The sequence below is a fragment of the Grampus griseus genome (assembly GCF_964374135.1).
Source record: "Grampus griseus genome assembly, chromosome: 9".
Lineage (NCBI taxonomy): Eukaryota > Metazoa > Chordata > Mammalia > Artiodactyla > Delphinidae > Grampus > Grampus griseus.
In genome coordinates, this window is record NC_139003.1 from 106,089,626 (window position 1) to 106,102,983 (window position 13,358).

Here is a 13,358-nt window from a genome sequence, read left to right on the forward strand (position 1 = left end):
CATTCATGCCTGCCTTGAAGCTCCCTGACATTCCCGGCTCCCGACAGGCCAGTGAGCCCTGGAAGAATGCTTCGGGGAAAATTATGAGTTTGCTCTCTCTAAACCAGGGGCTTCCGTGGCCGCGGTGGCGGTCCGCATGACAGGCTCTAGAGCTAAAGGGAACCTCAACGGGAGAACTCTCCTCCAGGTTAGGCTCTGAGTAGCCGTGCAGAAGGGAGGCATGCAGCTCTTTCCAGGAGTTCTTAGTCGCTTTATTTTAAAGGAAGTACACGTCCGGGGACTCCTAGGCCCCACGGGTGTGCATCATTTTCCCTCCAAGGTCACTGAGTGCCTCCAGACACCTGTGAGACGGCTGAGCAACGTCGAGGTCCATTGGTTGATTCCCTCGGAGGACCCCTGTGTGTGCCGAGTGCTGAGCAATCACACACTGCGCGTTCCTTAAGGAGCGCTACATCTCCAGAGCCCTCGAACTCCCTCAGGACAACATGGCTTGTGAGTGCGAAGTGACCAGGAAGACTCTGTCATGGCCCTTGTGTGAGCTGACATGATAGAACGCTGTGCTTGGAACACTGCGAGGCCCGCCCTCGTACCTGAAGTCACTCTGCTGGAGGAGAAAGTCAGCATCTTAGCATGTTGTGTGGCTCCCGGCACACCCAGCGTGAACCCATGCCTGGAAGTAAGGCCCTGATTTGCCGTGCAGAAGCGGAGGCGTGCTGCAGCTTCCAGGAGGCGGAGGCCTCTGCTCTGCATACCTTGAACGGCAGCACAGCTTTCTGGACACCTGGGAGGCTGGCCGGGGCACGCTGTTCCCGGCAGGAACACTGAGTAACCCCAGGCGCACCTGGGTCTGCTAAGCAACATCCAGGGCCGTAGCCCATTAGAGACCCTCTCTGCACGTCGAGTGTAGGGAAACGCACTGCCCTCTCTTTTGGAGCAGCTTGGTTTCCTCAGCACTCGCACACGTTCACGAACACCGTTCTGGCACATCCCACATGGCGCGGAGGTCTTACGCGTTGCCCTAATCGGAGCTGCGCTCAGAGTAACCCTCGTCTTCGCATTCCATCCAGGACCTCCTGACTGAAGGCACCGTGCCTCTTAGAGGACGGCGGCTTGGGTTCTTACTGCAATTCAAGTCCTCTTCCTTCTTTGGCACTGCAGGCAGCCCCAGGCCCAGAGGAGCAGCTACGGCGTTCCTTGGTTGAGACAGTTCGCTGGATGCGGGACTCCCTACTTCGAAAAGTTGACTCAGGGAAGGAAACACAGGGTGACCGGTGTCTCTTGGGACTCGTTAGAAACCACAGGGATGTACGCTGAGTTTGCCCATGAAAACGGGGGCCTGCTGGAACTAGCCCTGCTTTCCCATTTGGAGGGCGGCATTCATGCCTGCCTTGAAGCTCCCTGACATTCCCGGCTCCCGACAGGCCAGTGAGCCCCGGAGAATGTTTCGGGGAAAATTATGAGTTTGCTCTCTCTAAAGCAGGGGCTTCCGTGGCCGCGGTCGCGGTCCGCATGACAGGCTCTAGAGCTAAAGGGAACCTCAACGTGAGAACTCGCCTCCAGGTTAGGCCCTGAGTAGCCGTGCAGAAAGGGAGGCATGCAGTTCTTTCCAGGAGTTCTTAGTCACTTTGTTTTAAAGGAAGTACACGTCCGGGGACTCCTAGGCCCCACGGGTGTGCATCATTTTACCTCCAAGGTCACTGAGTGCCTCCAGACACCTGTGAGACGGCTGAGCAACGTCGAGGTCCATTGGTTGATTCCCTCGGAGGACCGTGTGTGTGCCGAGTGCTGGGCAATCACACACTGCGCGTTCCTTGAGGAGCGCTACATCTCCAGAGCCCTCGAACGCCCTCAGGACAACATGGCTGGTGAGTGCGAAGTGCCCAGGAAGACTCTGTCTTGGCCCTTGTGTGAGCTGCCATGAGAGAACGCTGTGCTTGGAACACTGCGAGGCCCGCCCTCGTACCTGAAGTCACACTGCTGGAGGAGAAAGTCAGCATCTTAGCATGTTGTGTGGCTCCCGGCACACCCAGCGTGAACCCATGCCTGGAAGTAAGGCCCTGATTTGCCGTGCAGAAGCGGAGGCATGCTGCAGCTTCCAGTAGGTGGAGGCCTGTGCTCTGCATACCTTGAACGGCAGCACAGCTTTCTGGACACCTGGGAGGCTAGCCGGGGCACCCTGTTCCCGGCAGGAACACTGAGTAACCCCAGGCGCACCTGGGTCTGCTAAGCAACATCCAGGCCCGTAGCCCTTTAGAGCCCCTCTGTGCACGCCGAGCGTAGGGAAACGCACTGCCCTCTCTTTTGGAGCAGCTTGGTTTCCTCAGCACTCGCACATGTTCACGAGCACTGTTCTGGCACATCCCACATGGCGCGGAGGTCTTACGCGTTGCCCTAATCGGAGCTGCGCTCAGAGTAACCCTCGTCTTCGCATTCCATCCAGGACCTCCTGACTGAAGGCACCGTGCCTCCTAGAGGACGGCGGCTTGGGTTCTTACTGCAATTCAAGTCCTGTTCCTTCTTTGGCACTGCAGGCAGCCCCAGGCCCAGAGGAGCAGCTACGGCGTTCCTTGGTTGAGACAGTTCACTGGATGCGGGAATCCCTACTGCGATATGTTGACTCAGGGAAGGAAACAGAGGGTAACCGGTGTCTCTTGGGACTTGTTAGAAACCACAGGGATGTACGCTGAGTGTGCCCATGAAAACGGGGTCCTGCTGGAACTAGCCCTGCTTTCCCATTTGGAGGGCGGCATTCATGCCTGCCTTGAAGCTCCCTGACATTCCCGGCTCCCGACAGGCCAGTGAGCCCTGGAAGAATGCTTCGGGGAAAATTATGAGTTTGCTCTCTCTAAACCAGGGGCTTCCGTGTCCCCGGTGGCGGTCCGCATGACAGGCTCTAGAGCTAAAGGGAACCTCAACGTGAGAACTCGCCTCCAGGTTAGGCCCTGAGTAGCCGTGCAGAAAGGGAGGCATGCAGCTCTTTCCAGGAGTTCTTAGTCGCTTTGCTTTAAAGGAAGTACACGTCCGGGGACTCCTAGGCCCCACGGGTGTGCATCATTTTCCCTCCAAGGTCACTGAGTGCCTCCAGACACCTGTGGGCCGGCTGAGCAACGTCGAGGTCCATTGGTTGATTCCCTCGGAGGAACCCTGTGCGTGCCGAGTGCTGGGCAACCACACACTGCGCGTTCCTTGAGGAGCGCTACATCTCCAGAGCCCTCGAACGTCCTAAGGACAACATGGCTGGTGAGTGCGAAGTGCCAAGGAAGACTCTGTCATGGCCCTTGTGTGAGCTGCCATGAGAGAACGCTGTGCTTGGAACACTGCAAGGCCCTCCCTCGTACCTGAAGTCACTCTGCTGGAGGAGAAAGTCAGCATCTTAGCATGTTGTGTGGCTCCCGGCACACCCAGCGTGAACACATGCCTGGAAGTAAGGCCCTGATTTGCCGTGCAGAAGCGGAGGCGTGCTGCAGCTTCCAGGAGGCGGTGGCCTCTGCTCTGCATACCTTGAACGGCAGCACAGCTTTCTGGACACCTGGGAGGCTGGCCGGGGCACGCTGTTCCCGGCAGGAACACTGAGTAACCCCAGGCGCACCTGGGTCTGCTAAGCAACATCCAGGACCGTAGCCCTTTAGAGCCCCTCTGTGCACGCCGAGCGTAGGGAAACGCACTGCCCTCTCTTTTGGAGCAGCTTGGTTTCCTCAGCACTCGCACACGTTCACGAACACCGTTCTGGCACATCCCACATGGCGCGGAGGTCTTACGCGTTGCCCTAATCGGAGCTGCGCTCAGAGTAACCCTCGTCTTCGCATTCCATCCAGGACCTCCTTACTGAAGGCACCGTGCCTCCTAGAGGATGGCGGGTTGGGTTCTTACTGCAATTCAAGTCCTGTTCCTTCTTTGGCACTGCAGGCAGCCCCAGGCCCAGAGGAGCATCTACAGCGTTCCTTGGTTGAGACAGTTCGCTGGATGCGGGACTCCCTACTTCGATAAGTTGACTCAGCGAAGGAAACACAGGGTAACCGGTGTCAACTGGGACTCGTTAGAAACCACAGGGATGTACGCTGAGTGTGCCCATGAAAACGGGGGCCTGCTGGAACTAGCCCTGCTTTCCCATTTGGAGGGCGGCATTCATGCCTGCCTTGAAGCTCCCTGACATTCCCGGCTCCCGACAGGCCAGTGAGCCCTGGAAGAATGTTTCGGGGAAAATTATGAGTTTGCTCTCTCTAAACCAGGGGCTTCCGTGGCCGCGGTGGCGGTCCGCATGACAGGCTCTAGAGCTAAAGGGAACCTCAACGTGAGAACTCGCCTCCAGGTTAGGCCCTGAGTAGCCGTGCAGAAAGGGAGGCATGCAGCTCTTTCCAGGAGTTCTTAGTCGCTTTGCTTTAAAGGAAGTACACGTCCGGGGACTCCTAGGCCCCACGGGTGTGCATCATTTTCCCTCCAAGGTCACTGAGTGCCTCCAGACACCTGTGGGCCGGCTGAGCAACGTCGAGGTCCATTGGTTGATTCCCTCGGAGGAACCGTGTGCGTGCCGAGTGCTGGGCAACCACACACTGCGCGTTCCTTGAGGAGCGCTACATCTCCAGAGCCCTCGAACGCCCTAAGGACAACATGGCTGGTGAGTGCGAAGTGCCAAGGAAGACTCTGTCATGGCCCTTGTGTGAGCTGCCATGAGAGAACGCTGTGCTTGGAACACTGCGAGGCCCTCCCTCGTACCTGAAGTCACTCTGCTGGAGGAGAAAGTCAGCATCTTAGCATGTTGTGTGGCTCCCGGCACACCCAGCGTGAACACATGCCTGGAAGTAAGGCCCTGATTTGCCGTGCAGAAGCGGAGGCGTGCTGCAGCTTCCAGGAGGCGGTGGCCTCTGCTCTGCATACCTTGAACGGCAGCACAGCTTTCTGGACACCTGGGAGGCTGGCCGGGGCACGCTGTTCCCGGCAGGAACACTGAGTAACCCCAGGCGCACCTGGGTCTGCTAAGCAACATCCAGGGCCGTAGCCCTTTAGAGCCCCTCTGTGCACGCCGAGCGTAGGGAAACGCACTGCCCTCTCTTTTGGAGCAGCTTGGTTTCCTCAGCACTCGCACACGTTCACGAACACCGTTCTGGCACATCCCACATGGCGCGGAGGTCTTACGCGTTGCCCTAATCGGAGCTGCGCTCAGAGTAACCCTCGTCTTCGCATTCCATCCAGGACCTCCTGACTGAAGGCACCGTGCCTCCTAGAGGATGGCGGGTTGGGTTCTTACTGCAATTCAAGTCCTGTTCCTTCTTTGGCACTGCAGGCAGCCCCAGGCCCAGAGGAGCATCTACGGCGTTCCTTGGTTGAGACAGTTCGCTGGATGCGGGACTCCCTACTTCGATAAGTTGACTCAGCGAAGGAAACACAGGGTAACCGGTGTCAACTGGGACTCGTTAGAAACCACAGGGATGTACGATGAGTGTGCCCATGAAAACGGGGGCCTGCTGGAACTAGCCCTGCTTTCCCATTTGGAGGGCGGCATTCATGCCTGCCTTGAAGCTCCCTGACATTCCCGGCTCCCGACAGGCCAGTGAGCCCTGGAAGAATGCTTCGGGGAAAATTATGAGTTTGCTCTCTCTAAACCAGGGGCTTCCATGTCCCCGGTGGCGGTCCGCATGACAGGCTCTAGAGCTAAAGGGAACCTCAACGGGAGAACTCTCCTCCAGGTTAGGCTCTGAGTAGCCGTGCAGAAGGGAGGCATGCAGCTCTTTCCAGGAGTTCTTAGTCGCTTTATTTTAAAGGAAGTACACGTCCGGGGACTCCTAGGCCCCACGGGTGTGCATCATTTTCCCTCCAAGGTCACTGAGTGCCTCCAGACAACTGTGAGACGGCTGATCAACGTCGAGGTCCATTGGTTGATTCCCTCGGAGGACCCCTGTGTGTGCCGAGTGCTGAGCAATCACACACTGCGCGTTCCTTAAGGAGCGCTACATCTCCAGAGCCCTCGAACTCCCTCAGGACAACATGGCTTGTGAGTGCGAAGTGACCAGGAAGACTCTGTCATGGCCCTTGTGTGACCTGACATGATAGAACGCTGTGCTTGGAACACTGCGAGGCCCGCCCTCGTACCTGAAGTCACTCTGCTGGAGGAGAAAGTCAGCATCTTAGCATGTTGTGTGGCTCCCGGCACACCCAGCGTGAACCCATGCCTGGAAGTAAGGCCCTGATTTGCCGTGCAGAAGCGGAGGCGTGCTGCAGCTTCCAGGAGGCGGAGGCCTCTGCTCTGCATACCTTGAACGGCAGCACAGCTTTCTGGACACCTGGGAGGCTGGCCGGGGCACGCTGTTCCCGGCAAGAACACTGAGTAACCCCAGGCGCACCTGGGTCTGCTAAGCAACATCCAGGGCCGTAGCCCATTAGAGACCCTCTGTGCACGCCGAGTGTAGGGAAACGCACTGCCCTCTCTTTTGGAGCAGCTTGGTTTCCTCAGCACTCGCACACGTTCACGAACACCGTTCTGGCACATCCCACATGGCGCGGAGGTCTTACGCGTTGCCCTAATCGAAGCTGCGCTCAGAGTAACCCTCGTCTTCGCATTCCATCCAGGACCTCCTGACTGAAGGCACCGTGCCTCCTAGAGGACGGCGGCTTGGGTTCTTACTGCAATCCAAGTCCTGTTCTTTCTTTGGCACTGCAGGCAGCCCCAGGCCCAGAGGAGCAGCTTCGGCGTTCCTTGGTTGAGACAGTTCGCTGGATGCGGGACTCCCTACTTCGATAAGTTGACTCAGGGAAGGAAACACAGGGTAACCGGTGTCTCTTGGGACTCGTTAGAAACCACAGGGATGTACGCTGAGTGTGCCCATGAAAACGGGGGCCTGCTGGAACTAGCCCTGCTTTCCCATTTGGAGGGCGGCATTCATGCCTGTCTTGAAGCTCCCTGACATTCCCGGCTCCCGACAGGCCAGTGAGCCCGGGAAGAATGCTTAGGGGAAAATTATGAGTTTGCTCTCTCTAAACCAGGGGCTTCCGTGGCCGCGGTGGCGGTCCGCATGACAGGCTCTAGAGCTAAAGGGAACCTCAACGTGAGAACTCGCCTCCAGGTTAGGCCCTGAGTAGCCGTGCAGAAAGGGAGGCATGCAGCTCTTTCCAGGAGTTCTTAGTCGCTTTGCTTTAAAGGAAGTACACGTCCGGGGACTCCTAGGCCCCACGGGTGTGCATCATTTTCCCTCCAAGGTCACTGAGTGCCTCCAGACACCTGTGGGCCGGCTGAGCAACGTCGAGGTCCATTGGTTGATTCCCTCGGAGGACCCCTGTGCGTGCCGAGTGCTGGGCAACCACACACTGCGCGTTCCTTGAGGAGCGCTACATCTCCAGAGCCCTCGAACGCCCTCAGGACAACATGGCTGGTGAGTGCGAAGTGCCCAGGAAGACTCTGTCATGGCCTTTGTGTGAGCTGCCATGAGAGAACGCTGTGCTTGGAACACTGCGAGGCCCTCCCTCGTACCTGAAGTCACTCTGCTGGAGGAGAAAGTCAGCATCTTAGCATGTTGTGTGGCTCCCGGCACACCCAGCGTGAACCCATGCCTGGAAGTAAGGCCCTGATTTGCTGTGCAGAAGCGGAGGCGTGCTGCAGCTTCCAGGAGGCGGTGACCTCTGCTCTGCATACCTTGAACGGCAGCACAGCTTTCTGGACACCTGGGAGGCTGGCCGGGGCACGCTGTTCCCGGCAGGAACACTGAGTAACCCCAGGCGCACCTGGGTCTGCTAAGCAACATCCAGGACCGTAGCCCTTTAGAGCCCCTCTGTGCACGCTGAGCGTACGGAAACGCACTGCCCTCTCTTTTGGAGCAGCTTGGTTTCCTCAGCACTCGCACACATTCACAAACACCGTTCTGGCACATCCCACATGGCGCGGAGGTCTTACGCGTTGCCCTAATCGGAGCTGCGCTCAGAGTAACCCTCGTCTTCGCATTCCATCCAGGACCTCCTGACTGAAGGCACCGTGCCTCCTAGAGGACGGCGGCTTGGGTTCTTACTGCAATTCAAGTCCTGTTCCTTCTTTGGCACTGCAGGCAGCCCCAGGCCCAGAGGAGCAGCTACGGCGTTCCTTGGTTGAGACAGTTCGCTGGATGCGGGACTCCCTACTTCGAAAAGTTGACTCAGGGAAGGAAACACAGGGTGACCGGTGTCTCTTGGGACTCGTTAGAAACCACAGGGATGTACGCTGAGTTTGCCCATGAAAACGGGGTCCTGCTGGAACTAGCCCTGCTTTCCCATTTGGAGGGCGGCATTCATGCCTGCCTTGAAGCTCCCTGACATTCCCGGCTCCCGACAGGCCAGTGAGCCCTGGAAGAATGCTTCGGGGAAAATTATGAGTTTGCTCTCTCTAAACCAGGGGCTTCCGTGTCCCCGGTGGCGGTCCGCATGACAGGCTCTAGAGCTAAAGGGAACCTCAACGTGAGAACTCGCCTCCAGGTTAGGCCCTGAGTAGCCGTGCAGAAAGGGAGGCATGCAGCTCTTTCCAGGAGTTCTTAGTCGCTTTGCTTTAAAGGAAGTACACGTCCGGGGACTCCTAGGCCCCACGGGTGTGCATCATTTTCCCTCCAAGGTCACTGAGTGCCTCCAGACACCTGTGGGCCGGCTGAGCAACGTCGAGGTCCATTGGTTGATTCCCTCGGAGGAACCGTGTGCGTGCCGAGTGCTGGGCAACCACACACTGCGCGTTCCTTGAGGAGCGCTACATCTCCAGAGCCCTCGAACGCCCTAAGGACAACATGGCTGGTGAGTGCGAAGTGCCAAGGAAGACTCTGTCATGGCCCTTGTGTGAGCTGCCATGAGAGAACGCTGTGCTTGGAACACTGCGAGGCCCTCCCTCGTACCTGAAGTCACTCTGCTGGAGGAGAAAGTCAGCATCTTAGCATGTTGTGTGGCTCCCGGCACACCCAGCGTGAACACATGCCTGGAAGTAAGGCCCTGATTTGCCGTGCAGAAGCGGAGGCGTGCTGCAGCTTCCAGGAGGCGGTGGCCTCTGCTCTGCATACCTTGAACGGCAGCACAGCTTTCTTGACACCTGGGAGGCTGGCCGGGGCACGCTGTTCCCGGCAGGAATACTGAGTAACCCCAGGCGCACCTGGGTCTGCTAAGCAACATCCAGGCCCGTAGCCCTTTAGAGCCCCTCTGTGCACGCCGAGCGTAGGGAAACGCACTGCCCTCTCTTTTGGAGCAGCTTGGTTTCCTCAGCACTCGCACACGTTCACGAACACCGTTCTGGCACACCCCACATGGCGCGGAGGTCTTACGCGTTGCCCTAATCGGAGCTGCGCTCAGAGTAACCCTCGTCTTCGCATTCCATCCAGGACCTCCTGACTGAAGGCACCGTGCCTCCTAGAGGATGGCGGGTTGGGTTCTTACTGCAATTCAAGTCCTGTTCCTTCTTTGGCACTGCAGGCAGCCCCAGGCCCAGAGGAGCATCTACGGCGTTCCTTGGTTGAGACAGTTCGCTGGATGCGGGACTCCCTACTTCGATAAGTTGACTCAGCGAAGGAAACACAGGGTAACCGGTGTCAACTGGGACTCGTTAGAAACCACAGGGATGTACGATGAGTGTGCCCATGAAAACGGGGGCCTGCTGGAACTAGCCCTGCTTTCCCATTTGGAGGGCGGCATTCATGCCTGCCTTGAAGCTCCCTGACATTCCCGGCTCCCGACAGGCCAGTGAGCCCTGGAAGAATGCTTCGGGGAAAATTATGAGTTTGCTCTCTCTAAACCAGGGGCTTCCGTGGCCGCGGTGGCGGTCCGCATGACAGGCTCTAGAGCTAAAGGGAACCTCAACGGGAGAACTCTCCTCCAGGTTAGGCTCTGAGTAGCCGTGCAGAAGGGAGGCATGCAGCTCTTTCCAGGAGTTCTTAGTCGCTTTATTTTAAAGGAAGTACACGTCCGGGGACTCCTAGGCCCCACGGGTGTGCATCATTTTCCCTCCAAGGTCACTGAGTGCCTCCAGACACCTGTGAGACGGCTGAGCAACGTCGAGGTCCATTGGTTGATTCCCTCGGAGGACCCCTGTGTGTGCCGAGTGCTGAGCAATCACACACTGCGCGTTCCTTAAGGAGCGCTACATCTCCAGAGCCCTCGAACTCCCTCAGGACAACATGGCTTGTGAGTGCGAAGTGACCAGGAAGACTCTGTCATGGCCCTTGTGTGAGCTGACATGATAGAACGCTGTGCTTGGAACACTGCGAGGCCCGCCCTCGTACCTGAAGTCACTCTGCTGGAGGAGAAAGTCAGCATCTTAGCATGTTGTGTGGCTCCCGGCACACCCAGCGTGAACCCATGCCTGGAAGTAAGGCCCTGATTTGCCGTGCAGAAGCGGAGGCGTGCTGCAGCTTCCAGGAGGCGGAGGCCTCTGCTCTGCATACCTTGAACGGCAGCACAGCTTTCTGGACACCTGGGAGGCTGGCCGGGGCACGCTGTTCCCGGCAGGAACACTGAGTAACCCCAGGCGCACCTGGGTCTGCTAAGCAACATCCAGGGCCGTAGCCCATTAGAGACCCTCTGTGCACGCCGAGTGTAGGGAAACGCACTGCCCTCTCTTTTGGAGCAGCTTGGTTTCCTCAGCACTCGCACACGTTCACGAACACCGTTCTGGCACATCCCACATGGCGCGGAGTTCTTACGCGTTGCCCTAATCGGAGCTGCGCTCAGAGTAACCCTCGTCTTCGCATTCCATCCAGGACCTCCTGACTGAAGGCACCGTGCCTCTTAGAGGACGGCGGCTTGGGTTCTTACTGCAATTCAAGTCCTGTTCCTTCTTTGGCACTGCAGGCAGCCCCAGGCCCAGAGGAGCAGCTACGGCGTTCCTTGGTTGAGACAGTTCGCTGGATGCGGGACTCCCTACTTCGAAAAGTTGACTCAGGGAAGGAAACACAGGGTGACCGGTGTCTCTTGGGACTCGTTAGAAACCACAGGGATGTACGCTGAGTTTGCCCATGAAAACGGGGGCCTGCTGGAACTAGCCCTGCTTTCCCATTTGGAGGGCGGCATTCATGCCTGCCTTGAAGCTCCCTGACATTCCCGGCTCCCGGCAGGCCAGTGAGCCCTGGAAGAATGTTTCGGGGAAAATTATGAGTTTGCTCTCTCTAAACCAGGGGCTTCCGTGGCCGCGGTGGCGGTCCGCATGACAGGCTCTAGAGCTAAAGGGAACCTCAACGTGAGAACTCGCCTCCAGGTTAGGCCCTGAGTAGCCGTGCAGAAAGGGAGGCATGCAGCTCTTTCCAGGAGTTCTTAGTCGCTTTGCTTTAAAGGAAGTACACGTCCGGGGACTCCTAGGCCCCACGGGTGTGCATCATTTTCCCTCCAAGGTCACTGAGTGCCTCCAGACACCTGTGGGCCGGCTGAGCAACGTCGAGGTCCATTGGTTGATTCCCTCGGAGGAACCGTGTGCGTGCCGAGTGCTGGGCAACCACACACTGCGCGTTCCTTGAGGAGCGCTACATCTCCAGAGCCCTCGAACGCCCTAAGGACAACATGGCTGGTGAGTGCGAAGTGCCAAGGAAGACTCTGTCATGGCCCTTGTGTGAGCTGCCATGAGAGAACGCTGTGCTTGGAACACTGCGAGGCCCTCCCTCGTACCTGAAGTCACTCTGCTGGAGGAGAAAGTCAGCATCTTAGCATGTTGTGTGGCTCCCGGCACACCCAGCGTGAACACATGCCTGGAAGTAAGTCCCTGATTTGCCGTGCAGAAGCGGAGGCGTGCTGCAGCTTCCAGGAGGCGGTGGCCTCTGCTCTGCATACCTTGAACGGCAGCACAGCTTTCTGGACACCTGGGAGGCTGGCCGGGGCACGCTGTTCCCGGCAGGAACACTGAGTAACCCCAGGCGCACCTGGGTCTGCTAAGCAACATCCAGGGCCGTAGCCCTTTAGAGCCCCTCTGTGCACGCCGAGCGTAGGGAAACGCACTGCCCTCTCTTTTGGAGCAGCTTGGTTTCCTCAGCACTCGCACACGTTCACGAACACCGTTCTGGCACATCCCACATGGCGCGGAGGTCTTACGCGTTGCCCTAATCGGAGCTGCGCTCAGAGTAACCCTCGTCTTCGCATTCCATCCAGGACCTCCTGACTGAAGGCACCGTGCCTCCTAGAGGATGGCGGGTTGGGTTCTTACTGCAATTCAAGTCCTCTTCCTTCTTTGGCACTGCAGGCAGCCCCAGGCCCAGAGGAGCATCTACGGCGTTCCTTGGTTGAGACAGTTCGCTGGATGCGGGACTCCCTACTTCGATAAGTTGACTCAGCGAAGGAAACACAGGGTAACCTGTGTCAACTGGGACTCGTTAGAAACCACAGGGATGTACGATGAGTGTGCCCATGAAAACGGGGGCCTGCTGGAACTAGCCCTGCTTTCCCATTTGGAGGGCGGCATTCATGCCTGCCTTGAAGCTCCCTGACATTCCCGGCTCCCGACAGGCCAGTGAGCCCTGGAAGAATGCTTCGGGGAAAATTATGAGTTTGCTCTCTCTAAACCAGGGGCTTCCATGTCCCCGGTGGCGGTCCGCATGACAGGCTCTAGAGCTAAAGGGAACCTCAACGGGAGAACTCTCCTCCAGGTTAGGCTCTGAGTAGCCGTGCAGAAGGGAGGCATGCAGCTCTTTCCAGGAGTTCTTAGTCGCTTTATTTTAAAGGAAGTACACGTCCGGGGACTCCTAGGCCCCACGGGTGTGCATCATTTTCCCTCCAAGGTCACTGAGTGCCTCCAGACACCTGTGAGACGGCTGAGCAACGTCGAGGTCCATTGGTTGATTCCCTCGGAGGACCCCTGTGTGTGCCGAGTGCTGAGCAATCACACACTGCGCGTTCCTTAAGGAGCGCTACATCTCCAGAGCCCTCGAACTCCCTCAGGACAACATGGCTTGTGAGTGCGAAGTGACCAGGAAGACTCTGTCATGGCCCTTGTGTGAGCTGACATGATAGAACGCTGTGCTTGGAACACTGCGAGGCCCGCCCTCGTACCTGAAGTCACTCTGCTGGAGGAGAAAGTCAGCATCTTAGCATGTTGTGTGGCTCCCGGCACACCCAGCGTGAACCCATGCCTGGAAGTAAGGCCCTGATTTGCCGTGCAGAAGCGGAGGCGTGCTGCAGCTTCCAGGAGGCGGAGGCCTCTGCTCTGCATACCTTGAACGGCAGCACAGCTTTCTGGACACCTGGGAGGCTGGCCGGGGCACGCTGTTCCCGGCAGGAACACTGAGTAACCCCAGGCGCACCTGGGTCTGCTAAGCAACATCCAGGGCCGTAGCCCATTAGAGACCCTCTGTGCACGCCGAGTGTAGGGAAACGCACTGCCCTCTCTTTTGGAGCAGCTTGGTTTCCTCAGCACTCGCACACGTTCACGAACACCGTTCTGGCACATC